Source organism: Amblyomma americanum, chromosome 4 (assembly GCF_052857255.1).
Source record: "Amblyomma americanum isolate KBUSLIRL-KWMA chromosome 4, ASM5285725v1, whole genome shotgun sequence".
Classification (NCBI taxonomy): Eukaryota; Metazoa; Arthropoda; class Arachnida; order Ixodida; family Ixodidae; genus Amblyomma; species Amblyomma americanum.
The window spans coordinates 54,108,886-54,115,315 of NC_135500.1; positions in this window are offsets into that span (position 1 = coordinate 54,108,886).

The following is a 6,430-nucleotide window of genomic DNA, read 5'->3' on the forward strand; positions in this document are numbered from 1 at the left end:
CCATTTCTTCTGATATATTGCAGTTCCACCGTGCTGAAATTCTTTTTGTGGATAAAAGTATCCGTAAATAAATAAAATATTTTCCTTGTTTCCTTCTTTTCTTCCTTTATTTTATTTCTTGCTCTTTACTTCATTTCCTGTTTTCCATTAGATATTTTTTTCCTTTTCATTCCTCCCTTGAGATTCTAGGACGAGATTCTAAGAAGGGAAAAAGCATCTTCAGGAGGAGTGACTGTTTCAAGGAAGCGATTTTTTCAACCGTTAAGGTGCACACCTGGTCAAGCTAACGCCGCAATCTTCTCCTCACGCGTGCAGTAAGTGAGTAATTGCACCTCTGGGCTGAAGTCACTGTGGCCTCTAAACCGAAGTTAACGTCTAAAGCCAGACCCCTCGGGAATACGAGGGAAATTGTTTCCGTCGGCCTGTCTGAAAGTGTGGCTGTCTACTCAGGCGAGGCAGCGCTGAAATACGACGCCAGCAACGCAGGCATCTCTTGGTTCAGTCCTGTCACAGAATACTTGCGTCTGTGCAGATTCCTGTGGGAATGAAAGTTTCGCAAGCAAAGTTCGCTTGTGACGTTAGAGTTGTAGCTGCGGCATGCTGTTACCGCTCACTGGGACTTACTCTTTCGCTTTTCGTGCGTACAGTCAAGATTGGCCAGAGATTGAATTCAGTACCACTGTTATGATAGACCAATCCTCGAGACCGAGGAATTCCAGGTTGTTTTTTCTGCTGTTTAATGTGGTCATAAAACATGGTGGTTCAGTGTGATGGTCCAATGTGATTGTAAATTTCAACTCTGAGGATGTCGCTTAGTACATTTCTATTAAACTTAACGTTTAAATTTGTCTTTTACTCAGCAGTTCTTTTTTTTTCCTTGGTGATTGGGGGGGAGCGAATTTCCTCCTTTCTCAGGCAAAAAGAGACATCACGAGCAAGCACTGTTTTATAGGCAGGAGTTAGTTTGCTATCAGCACTGAAAACGACTCCAGCTCTTCGTACAAAACAATACTGAACTGGAAACTTTATGTATAAGTGGTTACTGACGTTGTGAGAAAATGTGCCTTGATGCACGAGAAGGCTGACAATATAATCGGCAATGTTTGAAGAAAATGCGGAAAACAAGATGTCACTAGTAACTTCTAATCTGTTTACAACTTATCACACAGTAAGACACCCACCAGTCTATCGACGTTTCAAACTCCAGCTAGTTGTTCAAGCAGACTGAATGGAAGCAATCGAGATGAGCAAAATTCACGCAAGCAACACGGCAGGAAGATAGAAGCGCTTTCAATAAAATGCGTCGCCAATAACACTATTCGCCTCCACATGAAAACTTCATCTTAGAAATCAGTGTGCAGTACTTCGAAACCGAATTCTGTAATTCACTGCTTGAATTCTCTTCATGTGTATAGGATAGCTTATCAGTCTATTGCCTCGATTGCCGCTAAGTGTACTCGTGCACACTTTCCGTGGAGGCCATGCGAAGAGGTTAATGTTCTGCCAACTTTTTCAAATAAATTTTAAGGAGATTTTCTTACCTTCCGAAAAAATCTGTACACAATGTGGTCGCTCTTGAGTTTGAGTGAAAATCTGTTGCCCCAAAACCGGTCTCTCCGGTATGTTTCTGGAAGTGTGATTCGTCCTACTAGGCGGCTGCTGTGCCTATGGTCCGACTGCGCGTTTCTCTTGTTCGAACAGCACAATGTACGCAACATTCGAAAGCTTAATGCACACTCTGTGAATTGATGCACACTGTTATAGGGTAGCTCCATTATCAACTGCACAAGAGGTGGCATTGTAAATGACGAATTCTGTAGTTTAGTTGATATGGCCTACTCAGAGAACGTTTAGGAAGAAATTTCTTCACTAATGTCAGTTTCGTCTGATCTACGTATATATTGAGTGTTTGTCTAGTACCAAATGGTTTCAGAATGTTCTTTCGTTGAATTGTATTTGACCGACGGCCTTTTAAAGATAGCAAAATGTGGCTATTTTGGGCAGGAATATCTGCTCTGTATCCAGGTTCACAGCAGCAATATTTTTATCACTTGGGGCGGACAATATACTAATGCAATGTGTGAAGTTTAATAAACCTGCCTTCATAACATCGTTTTGAATTGCCTTTTCAATTTGAACATTTCTGTAGTACTGACTCACAATCAGAATTCTTTGTTTTTGTCGACTAATTAGTTGTAGACAAGTATCAAGATATTCTCATATTCTTATAAATATTTTCGCCAGATAACAATACTGAGAGTAGAACTCTCTCCATTGGCGGGAATTTATATTTTAGGTTAGCTAAGAAAGCTACGCCGGAATCTAATGTTGCGACATTCGGCGCTCCAAGTAGCCAGGCTACCTCGCCTGGAGTTGATATACTAAACTTTATGAAAAACCCTGAGCACGACCATTGCCTTGACGGATAGAAGATAAGTTCCGCCGTCAAGCAACCCTAAATCCGCCTGGTGCGGTGGAAGGCCATCTGTGGTCCTTTTTTCTTATACTCAAGGTGGCGTCAATGACCCATTTCTCAAGCATTTAAACATAAAGAAGCGAGCGCCAGACCAGGAAAAAACTTGTACTTTTTATATCACTGGTTGGTACCCGGCGGCACTGGTGATCGAACCGCGCACCTAGTCGAGCTATTTTTGCAAAGATGTGCGAATATGTGAATGCGATAGATTTTCAGCTCGTTCGCTTGTTTGAACATAAAACTAAGCTGAAGAATAAAAGTCTCAATCATGAGAAGTGCCACTTTGTTGCCTAGCATCGCGTAATGATGCTCGCTAATCGCGTTTCACAACAGTTTAGCCATACTTGAGAATTCATCTTTCATCAGCAGTGCACTCTACTGCGGGTCTTTAAGTGCTTACTTTGTTTTAACAGGAGAATATTGCACTGCGTTTTCTTCTTGCAATGACATTCAAGAATGCCGTTCAGCCATTCATTAGAGGTTATTTACTTAAGCTGCGGAAGTAACAGTTATTCTTTACACAAGAAATAATCACTGGAACTACAAAAAGACTGCACTAAAGGTGCAAACATTACTATAAATAGGACGTAACGACTAAAACTGCAACAGACACAATACGGAGGCAGGCGACAACACAGGGCGGTACGCGAAACTTTGGAGTTACCGGAATTCTAAGTGAAATTCCTTCGCAGACTGTCCACACTTTCCAGAGGGCAGGATGCTCTCTGCAGTCGGTGCCTTGTTAGCCACCCTCTGCACACAAGCTTAGTCGTTAAGCCTCACCAACTGGCCTAGAACTATACTTTTCTTAGTTACTGTAAATGCAATTTTTTAAACCTAGTCAAATGCATGCGTTCATGTGGCCAGCCATGTTACTTTTTATATCAGAGTGCTAAGGTGAATAATTATTTTAAAAAATCAGTTGGGAAGCTTTCTTACGCTCAACCTTTTCCCGTGCACTGAAAGAAAAGGAGTGGTTGCAGTATCTAGGATACGTGAGAAGGTGGGGTGCATATATCTGGTGCGATAAGTAAAATGTGCAAAAATAAGAAAAAATCACAAGTTGCTCAACAATCGCTGGTTGTTTTGGCGAAAAACAAAGAAAATTTCCACAGTAGGCGTGACGAAGTATCTGGAGATAAGATAAAAAGGAACATCTTTTTGAAATAGTCTGGGTGGAAACTTGAACTGCAAGCAAAGACATTAGTTTTTCATGCGTGAACAGAGTTAGTTTTTATGTTGCGACCTTCCTGACATATTCGGACGCGAAAACACGCACACATGCAAGCACAAACGTAAACAGAAGAGCCAGTATATACGCCATCACCCAGGAAGCTTCCCGTCGGAACCCATTTTGGGGCTTGGAGTAATCGACGCTTTCCGGCACTGATCGATTCCTGCCTGCACCACAAAGACGTAAAAACCAGTGGCGTGCTACGGCAACATTTCCGCGGGCAGAAGATGAAAGAGCGGCCCAACGCTTCGAAGGTGACGTTGGTAAGGAAACGTATTTCATTCCTGAGCTACAGACATTGTCGCGTTCCCCTGAAGGAAAACACGCTGCACTTGTCGAGGTGCAGAAGCAATTATTTATCTCATCGATCGCACTGCGTCCTCCCACACGGTGTCAAAAAGTCTTGTACCTTGCTTCGTGAAGTTCATCATCATCATCATGATCACCATTATCATCATTTACCGATCCCCTAAGGACCGTTCACAGGGTATTACATAAGGGGGGAGAGGGGCGACGTACATAGGAGAATGCAAGAACAAAGCCAAATAGAAGGGGATTTACAAACGAGTTGCTCAAGCACATCAAACTAAAGGCGAGAAAAGAAATAAAGCAAAATTTAATGTTGGAAGTTTTTTCGTAAATTGCGATATTTACCTCGAACACTGTTTAAAAGAAACTTATGTAAACAGTGCTTCACCGTAGACAGTGTGCCGGCACTTTGCCGGTTGTTGATTGTCACGAACTGCAGGTGGCGTGACCGTGATGAGGTCAATGGCTATATCGTGACCTTGATGAGATCATGGATGATCACATGACTGCCCCTCCTCTCCTCCGCCTTACGATACTACCGCTCGACATGTGACCATGAGCTTGTTGCGATCGTTCTTGAAGCCCAAGCAGCAGTTCAGCCCGCTTATTGCGGCCGCGGTTATAACGAACGGTCGCTGATTACGAATCACGCTCGTGCTACAGTCAAAGTATGCACTAGGGCAATTTAATTGAGTCTCAGGTACAACGAAAAACTATGGCCCCACAACTCGGTTCGAGCGAATGAGCAGGCCCTGCCAACTCGTTCCTGCAATCGAAAACCCCGCTTCATGCATGATCGGTCTCTAAGCCTTACTAACGACCTTGCCCCCAACCACCCATCCTACGGAAAGAAAGGGGTATTCCAAAAAACCAAAATAAAATTGCGAAGTACAATTAGTAGCAAATTAAGCGCGAACAGCAAAATTACCAAATATTAACCGTCGGAAGCAAAGTATGAGCGCTGGTAAATTGCACTTCAAAGGAGCGAAGACTCTCCTGCAATGTTAATGAATTTTGCTTGTCTGCTTGTATTTTAACGCGACAGCATTAGGATGGCCGTATCGAGAAAAACAAGACATCGGCATCAGCGTACCTGACCGCGAGTGGAAAATCCCCATAGAAGCAACCCAGGACGTAGGTGGGCCAGTCAGATCACGTGACCTTTGGGCGTCATCACAACCTGCCCATCGGATTGTGAGCGAACTGCGCGCCGCGGCAGGTGGCAGTTAAATTAACACATGGTCACGACAGGTTGCTCTGGAACAGCAACATGGATCGTACAAGTGCCAACCGATGGCAGCACCTGCCATCACAGGGCAGCGGTGCGTCGCTTAACGGCGGCACCACTGCGTCAGGAGTGGTACGAAACTCCTAGAGATCCATGAATGTTCATTGAAGAATTAACAATTCTGCATATATGGCGCATTAATTCTTTCGCTATTGCGTCTATCGCTTAAGGTAGGGCTTAAGTGTCCCCGCAAATTTTTTTCTTCCTGGTTCTAATATGCTCTTGTTTTTATGTTAGCATTTCAGTTTACTTGCTCGCGTTTCGTTTTTGCTGATAGTAAGGAATGCGACCAAATATTTACTTGATGCGGGCGTCGAAAACATATGACTTGAAAAGCGACACGTAGCGCTGGAAGGAATGGCACCAAGCTTCACGTGCCCGCCCATCTGTACACGACCCTGATGCCGGTTATCGGTGGCTACCGTTTGTCATATGGAAGACTCGCAGGAAGCTGTGCTTTCGAAGCTTAGTTATCGTACGCTGCAGGCGCGACATAAAGGCCTCGATATTGCACAAGTTTTTACTGCGTACTCTGCATTAGTGTCATAATTCTAAATGACGGCGTCTGTCTGTAGTCTTGGGGAATCGCTCCTCGGTCCTCCAGAAAGAGCAGTCCATCGCACAGCGTACACTCCAAGCTACTGGGCTGTTCACCCACCAATTACCACCTTCTATCCGCCTACCTACCACTCCTGCGCTCCCTTTACTTTCGAGAAGCGCCATCTACCACTCACCCTACTCAAGATGCGTTACCACTAACAGCCATCCTGACTTCACTCTTGAAAAGCCCCTGAAGCAGAGGAACAAAAAAGAAGCGACCAAGAAATCTAATTCGAGGACTCTGTGGAAATGACAGCTGCCCTCCAAAAGCATCACCCACCAGCCACCTCCTAACCCTACCGCCTAGATAAGGTGGCTGCCCACCTATTCAAAGCCACCCTTGAACCATCTCCATCCCCCAGAAGCGCCACTGACCTCCTGCCATCCTTCACCACCCAGAAATATTCTATCACCTGTGTGAAGCCACTGCTCAGAGCAAATGATCAAAGTAATCATCGAGGGTAAATCCTACTACAATAAAACTTCCACCGGGGCTAGTTGGTGGATGATATTCTTAAGGTAA